This window comes from Pteropus alecto, unplaced genomic scaffold (assembly GCF_000325575.1).
Source record: "Pteropus alecto unplaced genomic scaffold, ASM32557v1 scaffold7, whole genome shotgun sequence".
NCBI lineage: Eukaryota > Metazoa > Chordata > Mammalia > Chiroptera > Pteropodidae > Pteropus > Pteropus alecto.
In genome coordinates, this window is record NW_006494614.1 from 7,334,007 (window position 1) to 7,345,326 (window position 11,320).

Here is an 11,320-nt window from a genome sequence, read left to right on the forward strand (position 1 = left end):
GGTGAAAACCACAAATAGATATCAGAATATTAAACTCTGTTTGCATTGGGGATTAAAGTCAACCTGACCACATTTTAATTTCCTTTTAATACATTTATGGATTACATTTGTTAATTTCCTATTAAGAACTTTCACATATATGGCAGAAACTCCTATTCTTTCTTTGTTATAGAGCCTGGTGTCTTTGAGCAGCAATGTGCTCAGCTAAATGATTATACTGTTAAATCTTTCTTTTCTTTTTTTTTTTTTTAGGCAAGGCAACCTTTGGTTGACCTCACAGTTTGCAAGGATCTTATCAGTTTACAATCCCTTATTTTTTTATTTTTTACGCCTACAGCACCTGGTCTTCCTAGGTGGTCTCCCATCCAAGTACTAACCTGGCCCGACCCTGCTTAGTTTCTGAGATCAGACAAGATCAGGCTTGTTCAGGGAGGCATGGCTGTAGAGTTAAATCTTTCTTGAATCCAGATGTAACCAACGATCTAAGTTCTGCTTATGATTACAGGAAGTACTGTGTGACTTCTAAGAAGTCTTCTTAAAGAGACCTCACTTAGCTACAATCTGTACCTTTTTGACCTTCCTTTTTTCTCCGGAAATGTTTATGTTATGGTTGGAGGTCCAGCAGCCATTCCAGACTATGACCTGAAAAGGAAGCCTCACACTAAGACAGTGGAAGAGAAAGGTACCAGGAACCTGGGTCCCTGATGTTTTCCTGCAGCTGGCATAGCAATCCCAACCTGCCTATATTTGGACTTCATTTCTATGAGAAATAAACTTCTATCCTAAGTGACTCTAATTTTGCATTTTCTGCTGCTTCACCTGAACCTAATCTTAGTAGATTGGGTTCATCCATAGTCATATGTAAAACTGAGTTGCAATTTTCCACTTTTAAAAAATCTATGTAACGTTTTAATACAAGATATGCTGATTTTGAAAAGTAATCAGGATGCTCTCAATCTTTTCTCTAATTCTAAAACAGATAAAGCATTTATCTGCAATAGTTAAGCACAGCTTTAGAAATACTTTTGGACAGTTTTTGTTTAAATATACTCCCTCTCTTTGTGTTAGCTGGCAGAATTTTCTTAAAATTATCCTTTTCATCCAATTTATTCAAGTTATGCACCATGTTAATATTCTACCTTTTCTGCATTATACAGTCATTCATAGTATGCATTTGAGTATTTTACCTGATTAAACTTGATTTATGCTTATGTGAATTCAGGTTTTTTTCAAATAATTAGAATTTAGTTATAAGTAATCAATTTGTTCTTCCTTTGGCAGACGTGGCCTCTATGTGATTTAAAGATCCTGCCTTCTCTGAATAGCTATGTGTTTCAGGGGAGTCACTTCTGACCTAGTCCAGATATTTGAATCCTGATGGGTCTAAGCTGTCATCTTTTCATTGATTGGTTTAGGCAAAAGCAGGGTGAATAATTACAGGGAAGTTTCTGGGATCAGTATTCCTATGCTTCAAAGAGACACAAAGAGTACTTATTTAGTTGTTTGTCATCATGTCTGGAAGGGCCTCCTAGGAATGTTATGGTCATGTTGTACACACAAGTAGAGCTGGCCTTTGGTGAAATTCAACATACAGAGAAAGGTCAGGTGAAGACCGTCATTGGAGCCCCAGCTATACTCTATATTCTGTAAGATAATATATTTCTCAATGACACGTCAACTGAGTCAGAATTTTCTTTACCTGCGTCTAAAAGCTTCCTTACTATTATGCTTTTCTAATTTTTTTCTAATAATCTTCCATTTTCAGATGTTAACTTATGCAGTTATTCTTAGATTTATTTTTGTATTCTCTAATTCTCAAGCTGTATATAAAATAAATTTACTTTATTTAATAATGAAACTTTCTTCTAAGTACAGCTTTAGTCATGACAGCAATGCATTAATCTCATTGTTAAAAGACATTTTCATTATTTAAGAATTATAAACATAAACATATATATGTCTGTGTGTGTGTGACAACTGGGTAATTTCATTTAGAATATGGATATCCATTTTAAATCTAACTAAATTCTGATTTTAAAAAGTCTATGGAATTATACCTATTGAGATTGAATATATTTTCTTTGTTGCCTGATACATGATTAATAGTTTGACTGTCCCATAAATATATTCACTTAATATTGCATAAAATTCAACAACTTTAAAGCAATCTGTCTAGTGATTTTATTATTATCTTCTGTATTATTTATGTTTTTGCTTTCTCGGCCTCTCAAAAATCAATGTTTCAGATAATTTCTCCTTTTTAAACTTTTTTTTAACCGTATTTATCTTTATACACAAAACATAATGGTAATATTGCTGATATCTTTCTTTGTTTTTCATTACATCCATATAAAAACATGCCACAAAAATACTAAGCACCCTAAATTCTGGATTATTTTTACTTTACTATATTATTTCAAATATATTAATTTAATATACACGTGTATTATTTGTCACAAATTCTCAAGATCTTCAATGGAATCTGCTTATTTATAGCCACTGCCACAAACAGTAAATTTTATCATAAACATAAAAGGGTATATTTGAAAGAAAAATAAAGTATAATTACTGATATTTTTCTGAAAATTTCTTTAGCTTAATATTTATCAGCAAATTAATTTGATCAAGTGAATTCTCAGTAACTGACTTGGCATATTAAAGCTTTAGATGATTATGTCTAAATGGTACCTAACCCTGTTTAGGAATAAGATATGTGTCAATATATTTTCCCCCTACCTTCCTGATATGGTTATGGTTACCTATACTTTTGTTACTGTAAAATCAACTGTTTTCTATTCTTAGCTATCCATCTCATATTTTAAAATAATCCTACGATGTAACATTCCAAATATTGAAAATAGACTCTAATAGATCAGTGTACTAACTTGCTGTATCAAAATAAGTGTGAAATGCATTTTCAAGCACTCTTCGGCACCACTCTTAAATCTTCTCAGTAATATTATGGTTCTGCATATAAAAGATGCTGAATGCATATGTGTTGAATAAATAAATGGGGGATAACAAATCAAGGCATGTATAGAAGTGGATATTACAATCTTCCAAATTTAAAATGACATACAGTTTTTCAATTACTGAAATAAAGTTTTCATTCTTAAATGTTCACTTTTTATCTTAAAGTTTATTCAAATTATTAGTAATTATATAAATGTTGTATTTGAACTATATCTTTAGTAGGTATGACTATTTCTTAGGTGTAATGAACAGCTATAAGTGATTTAATTTAGAAATATATATGAAAGGATTGAGTACTATGGATCTGAGGACCAACAGATGTTAAAATGTTCAATAATCACCGATAATTAGGTATACATTTTTATGTGCTTTGCTTAGTGCCTACATATTGCTTTATTAAAGTATTGCTAATTTGAAATTTTACTTTTTGAAGAAAACAATGATTTGAGAATGATGTGGTGTATGAGTTTGTAGTAATAGGCAGTGACTAAGCTGGCTAAGCACAGCATTTTATGAAGCTAAAAATGCATACAAATTACCATAGAAAACAGTCATATGAGGCACCTTTCAAAAAAGAAAAAGAAAAGAAAGAAATGATGCCAAGGTCCCCCCAATACACATACCAAATGACCTTTTGTATGGCAAACAAACCAACAACACAGTTCCGAAATAAAAGAATGAAATCAAAATGATAATGCACATGCTCTAAGGATATCCTACTAAATAAATACTACATACATGATTTTAGGAACTACTGGGATAAAACCCTTTTGAGGTATTTGTAGGTTTATTAAAGTACTAGACAACTTTAACTCTTACCTAGCAATATTTAAAATTCTCTAAATATGTGTACAGTCTAGTGCTTTCATGTGTGATTATCGCACATTTATCTGAAGAAAGAGAGGAACAAGATGTTTTATAATGACATTGAAGAAGTTTAGTTTTATAATGACATTGAAGAAGTGTCACAGAGGCTCAAAATAAACAGATGGTCTGTGTTTGTGGTTTTGTTTTTCTGTTTTTGTGTTTGTATTTTTCCTAAAACACTGTGTAGGCTAACACAGAAACATGTAGTCACTAGTGTTTCAAATTACTTTCTTTCAGGTTTCTGCTTATTTATTTAAAAAATATTATATGTATTTTCCCTGAAAACAGGAGAAAATAATCTGAAACATACCCTTAATTAATGAAGAAACTACTCAATACTACTCAATTTCTACATTTTGGAGAATTTTGGGAAAAAATGGAATGCAAATATTTAAACTGGAGATAAATTAAGTCTAAACTTAGTATTGCCTGTAACAGAGCAACTGGGCCAAATTATTTCAAAAATATCTACTTTGCCCCAATTGGCCACATCTTTCACAACTAGGACTTGCAGAGCTGTTCCACTTATATGAGGAAGTTTTCTGGCTCTTCTCTCTCATGCTGGGGATGATTCAACAGAGCTAACTGATGAGCAAGGCTCCTTTCCTCTTAGGTTCTTCATTCAGCTAATGTGGTGGTAGCTGGAACTTTTCAGGAATAGACATTAACTTTTGCAACTTGTAGAGATGTCTTGCACTGCTTGTTCCTTGTTGTTTATAAGATTAAACAATGAGTGCATTAGGTACATCATTAATCCTGCTGTGGAATTTAGTGCCTCAAGCAAAGTCACTATCCTGGTAACTTTGTTTTAGAGTTCAATTTTATAGACACACAGGCAGAGTAAAAGCAAATTCACGAGATAAGTTATGTGCAAGAAACTATCTGAAAGGAGGATTTCACAGTGTCATTGGGGGATGCAGTCAAAAAAAAACAGAAGTTCCAATGACTGAGAATATTATTTGTATTTTATAGGTATAAAACTATTACTCATAAAGAAATCATATATCAAAAAAAAAAAAACCTGTCAAAGCCATAATTCTCAGAAGTTGTACTAATGTTGACAGATTAATTTTGTTTTAACTTGTTTTGTCTGGATTTGTTTTGTTGCCTGTACTGATTGACATTATAATGTTGAAATGCAGAGTGATGGAAAAAATATTCTACCTAAATATTTCTGTATTAGGATTTTATGGCAACTATCACACGTCTGCTTCATATCCTATTCACTTGATTAATGGTGTGATAGTATCAAACACCAAGCTGCAAGGAGAACGTCGGTGTTTTTATAAATCATTCTTCACTGGCTGATAAAATTCAATTATTTTTTATTTATTGTAAAATGTTTATTTTACTACTGATTTTGCTTGTGTTTAGAAATATTAAGAAATCCCCTTATCTGGACAATACTGATGATCTCTAAGGCATTCAGACTCCCACTTTCCGACCTGAGTTTCCATCTGCCATCAACATTTTATAAGATTGTTGTAGTATCATACCCCTTCACAGTTCTCTAACTATACTCCTTTAGTTATTTGTATCACTTTAGTTATTTGTATTTGTATTATTGCTTTACTATCCCAGGCCATAATATATTTACTATTGTGTATTCTACTTAAGAAATTGATTAATTAATCCATTCAACAAATTTTGCCCGATTGTCTACTATGTAGCTATAAGACAAATCACTTATGTTAATGAAGTGATAGTGAAAAAATGATGTGATCTCCTATTAGTTATTTAAATTATATCGATTTCAATATAAATCATTTTTCTAATATGCTAAGCATCTTTATGTTGGAAATACTCTCACCTACTTTCATTATTAGTAGCCCTCTTTTTAAACACATCTTTTATACCTATATCCCCAGTCATTGTTCCATTTTTGATTTTTATCTCTCCCTACCTAATATTTTCCTATCAAACTTCATTTTCTCTTCTATATCCAGAATCGAGAATTATTAATTGATTCCTAGTTTTAGGGGAAAGTAGTATGCATCAATTTGCCTTTTATTTTTTGAGAAACACAATTCAACTCTAAACTGAACAGAGTGCAAAACTGGACATTGAAAAGGTATCTAACCCAAATCTGCTCTGAAATAAAACTGAACAGTCCTTTTCATCCTTCCATGTTTAACTGTAGGACATAAATAACCAGATACAAAGAGATTAGCTAGTAATATAGGTTAAAAATACACTGGTGTTTTAATTATGAAAATATCTTTCTGATCTTTGGTTGTTGTTATGAGTTGAATTGTGTCCCCCCAAACATGCTGAAGTAGTAATCCCAGTAATTGTGAATGTGACTTTATTTGGAAAAAGAGTCTTTGCAGATGATCAAGATGAGGTCACTAAGGTGGGCCCTAATCCAATGTGACAGGTATCCTTATGAAAAAAGGAAGTTTGGACAGAGATATCAGGTACACTGGGAGAACACCATGTGATGATGAAGACATCTATAAGCCAAGAAATGCCAAAGAGTAACAGAAACAAACAAACAAACAAAACCCCAGAAACTAGGAGAGAGTCACAGAATATCTTCCTATGGGGCTTAGGAGGAACTAGCCCTGCTGACAATTTGATGTCAGACTTTTAGCCTCCAGGACTGTGAGACAAAAATTCCTGTTGTTTCAGCTGCTCAGTTGTGATACTTTATTATGACAGCCCTAGGAAATTAATAGTTGTTTTCTAGATTCCCCTCAGAAACATTGCTGGGGATGGGATGATGGTTCACATACAGAATATATTGTCCAGCATTTTAAATTTTTGGTGTTGTTGAATTCTTCCTCTGTATTTCACCAAATGATTTCTGCCACTCCAGAATTTTTGTCTACTGTAGGTTTAGGTTTGCACTAGTCAACCCAGGAAATTAGGAACCATCATTTGCAGAATGTTATTTACTGCATTCAGAATCACTGGTAAGTGGAGTCCTATTAACAACTCGACACTGGAATAGTCAATTCATACAATAATTTGCAGTTCAGTTCTACAATTAGGTTGTGCATATAAAAACTTTCAAAAACAGTTTCAAAAAGCCCCTCGAAGGTGTTCATGAGGCTAGTTACTTGTTCAGTGATATGATTTAGTAGAGGAGAGAGGCAAGAGAGGCATTTTTGGTTCCCTCCTGCAAGTATGACCTCCCAAGCAGGGGAATACTGGCATCTTTAAGCAAGGGAGAAACAACTATTAGCTTCTGGAGACAATGGAGAGAATACTGTCTTCTCTGGAATTATTAGTTAGGGATGCACTAGAGGGTTTGGAAATCCTCTATGTCTTTCAATTTGTTTCAAATATCCCTATTTTTAGTCCATTCCTTTGGCTAATGCCCTTTTCTATAAGACCTATGCCACGACTGTGAATTCAATTGAACTTAAAATTCAGAAACCTGCAGAGACAAATTCTGAACTTTTTTGTTTTTAACTCAGACAGTCCAGCAGATAAAAAAATGAGACATTTTCAGAATCAGAGAACTTTCAGCTTCATTCTGTGCCTCAAGACAAAAAAAAACAGAAATTTAACCTCATCATTCTTTATATTTTCTGAGATCTAAGAAGCAATATCAGCAATCCAATAATTCCTCATTCTTCCATTTTGTATCCCAGTGCTCTCATGATCCCACTTAGTCTTGCCCTCAATGGAACGGTGATTCTAGTTACATTAGGGAATAATTAGGCATTTCACCACTGCATGCTAAGGGCATCCAGATTCCCATTATGGAATATGAGGCAATTGACCACATAACCAATTTCCAATAATCCTACATTTCTCAAAGTGTTTTTGGCTGGCGACTTACTTTCTCATTCTATTTTCTGTATAAATGTTTTTATTTCGTTTTTGCTTTTGTGTTTTGGTTATGAGCAACAAGTACTGACTTCTTTTGTCTTATATAAAATAAATTTATTGAAAGGATATGGGGGAGCACACAAGATTGAAGGGAATGTTAAAGAAATAGTCTTGGAACAGAGGCAACCAAGAAAATGCAGAACTTTTTATAAGCAGGAAGTGTCGGTTGGCTTGTTATTGATAGACATGTAGAAAATTACTTAGGCAAATATGACTATTACTAAAAAGTGTTTGCCGAAAAAGCTAATTAAGTTTCCTGGCAAACTAATTCAGCTCCCATGAAACTATGAGGATTAATTTTTAATGCAGAACAGATGTGCCTATACCTCCTTTATCCTAGCACAGAGATCACTCTATGAGTAGGAATTGGGCTCATGTCTGAATAGGCAAATCAAAGAACAAGTGATTTTCAAAATGGTCAAAGCTAAGGAAAAGGGGGATTAGAGCATTCATGTCCCCATAATAAAACTGGATGTCTTTTCTTGTCCCAGAGAAAGTTTCTATACTAATGAATACTCTTGAAATTCATACATGTGTACTAGGATACTCCTATTTAAAAGTAACAATCACAACATGAATAAATTTAAGCATTAAAGGGGTTTATGAGCTTGTATAACCAACCAGTGAGGGGAGGATGGTTCTCTGAACAGTAAAAATCAGAACCAAAGAAACATCATAATTATTTTTTTATATTCCCTATTATTTGTTATACTTTAATTGCTCAGCAATTAATATAGATTGCACTCATGGAGGGTGACAAATTCGGAGGCAATTTCAAGTTCACAGCCTTACATCTGTGAATCTAGAGGGAAAAGGGCTCTCCTTGCTTAAACAAAGTTAAAAGAAAAATTTCAGAGAAAGAGTAGACTCTAGTCCAATGCCATTACCTATGATGGATCACCACAAGTCACAGTTTGGTAAGAACATCTCCATTTGCCCTGCTTATACTTATTATTCTATAATTATTAAAAGCTTTTCCTTTCACTATCAAAGATATCCCAGTTGAGACAATACATTTTCTGGTCAGTATTAGGTCTTCTGGCTGGCAGCACCAAACAAACCAAAGAAGCATGGTGTGTTCTAGTCTGCCCGGCATGTACACATCCACCACTCTACCCAGTGAAGGTCCCTGACTCCCAAACATAGGGAGAGCCATGGTTTGGGCAGAGAAACTCCAAATTTCTCTACAGACCACCATTATATTATGTAGTACTAATTCCCCAGTGGAATTTATTTACATAAATGACAAAATGAACCCAAATAGGCTTTCAACTGTTTCACTGACTGTCCTGAAACAAATGAAATTACAGGCTTATAAAATGCCCAGTGTCCTCTGAAAATACATACTTTTTTTTTTTTTTTTTCCTACACAATACTTTCTGATGTACTCTTTGGGGAGGATTATTCCATTGTTTTGTGCTAACCTTTGCTAAAAAGCAAAAAAAAAAATAAATAAATAAAATTAAAAAAATAAAATTAAGAAAAATTTAGTTGGCATACTAACCTGATAAAAAAGGTGTGTGTTTTTATTTCTCTTCCAGAATCTGTAAAGTAAAAATTTACTTCCTTTTGTTTTCCTAAGATATTAATCCTAGGAGAGTAAGTATAAATAGAAATAATCTCAATTGAGAAATTAAGCTTTCATTCTTGGTTTTACTATTTGGAAGAAAAGAGAATGGCAGAGAACTCCTATTTGAAATTGAAACAAAAATATTAAGTTATTGTTATTGTTTTTATTTGATTGTTTGTTTATTTTAGCTCGGGGACTCAGTACAACTGGAAGCTTTGTCAAAACTGCTATCACCTGAGAGATGAGCAAGCCAGAAAAGACCTGGTTAGAGGAGTAGTAGAACTTTAAAAACAAGGTTAGAGAAATAATAGAACTTTAAAAACAAATACCAAAACAGGGCTTTTAAAGCCATGCTCCTAATTTGGGATAAGGCGACAGGAAAAAAAAAAATTAGGAAAGCAGTTATTTAACTGTTCAGCTTATGTTTACCAAACTATAACCTTTAGATCAGAAGTCATGAGAAAAAAAGAGAAAATGCCTTATCAGAAGACTCTGCTTGGGACTATACCTCATTCATTTCTGAGTGTCTGGCACATAGTACAATATTTGTTAATAATCTAGATTTATCATGTCTCATAAATATGAACATCTGTCTGCAACAGGTACCATGTTTCTACTAAGATGCAGATATGCAAGTAAAAATAAAACAAAAATTTTCTATTATAACAGCAGAAATAACACTAACAAAATCTGGGGGGGTTCCAGAATTCCTTTGAGAAATTGATGATAGCTTGGAAATCTCCAGAGAAAGAAAGATGATGGTAATAAATGCAACACTTCAGGAGATTCAAAGATGGCCTAAAGATTCTCCACGAGATCCAATGAAATTAAGAAAGAAAGATTTTTTGGGGGGGAAAGGCAACCATATCAAGAATGATGACCAATGAATCAGGTTTGGTTCAGCTATTAACTGTGATTTGGAACAAATTACTTGAAAGTCTTGTCTTCAGTTTTTCATTTATACTGTAAAGTCTTTCATCAAATTGTTTTCTAAATGAGATAATAGCAGGCTACTGATTTAACAAAGACTTCAAAGTAACTTGAAGGAGTAGGATACTACTACATTTGTTTTGGTTAGAACTTGTACCATAAAGTGAACATTTCCACAGGCATCAGAACTCCAGAGTCACCAAGCATATAACTGTTCCAGGTATTCGTAGCTGTACAACTACCTACCTCAAAATTTCATGGCTATTACAAAGAAAAGCAGTAATTTATTTTGATTATAAATGTATAATTAGGAAGGGCTTGGTGGAATCAGTTAACCTCTACTTAGCATGGTGTCAGCTGAAAGAGTTCACCTGGGCTAGAAGATGTACTTGTAAAATGACTCAATCTTGTGACTGGCAATTTTATGCTGGTTATGGACCCTTTCCAAGGGACTGGCAGCTTGGGCATCTTCACTACTAGCGGACTGGTTTTCAACAGTGATATCCAAGATATAGGAAGTGGAAGTTATCAGTTTCATAAGGACTGGACACTGAAACTGGCAGAACAACACTTCTACCATATTCTATTGGTCAAGCAGTGACAAAGCCTGAGATCAAAAGACAGACACAGACGTAATATGAAAATAGTTAAAGAATATCAGGGCTGTCTTTTCAAACCACCACTGCGGTGATAGCCAAGTTCCCTGAAATAAGCTTTGTTTCTCAAATTTATGTAATACTATTTTTAATGTCTGGCTAAGCATTTTATGTTGGAGATGAAAGAATACTTACACAAATGGACTTTCAAAGGAATCCCATGATTTAAAAGTTCCACTAAGGACAGACTCTTATACTCCAGGCTGATTTGAAGGAACTAATTTCTACTTTTTAAAAAACTGCATCCTTATTCAATATCCTAGGGAAGCAATTTGATTAATATGCTTAGAACTGGTTCTAGTAACTTAATGTCATTATCATCAATTAAATCTCATCCTGTACCAAGTAACACTATAAACTGACCATTTTTCTCATTTTGTCTCACAGTGTGATTTCTCTTAAAAATTTCTTTTCTTTTGAGGATATTGCCCATCAGGCTCTCAATTATATCCACATCTATTCTCCTTGGTTGGGTCATATTGTG

The 11,320-nt window shown here is 33.4% G+C and overlaps 1 pseudogene; it reads right to left on the reverse strand.

Moving 5' to 3' along the window:
* Positions 1 to 328: 328 nt before the first annotated feature.
* On the reverse strand, positions 329 to 447 carry LOC112474624 (annotated as a pseudogene).
* Between the last annotated feature and the right edge of the window lie 10,873 nt (positions 448 to 11,320).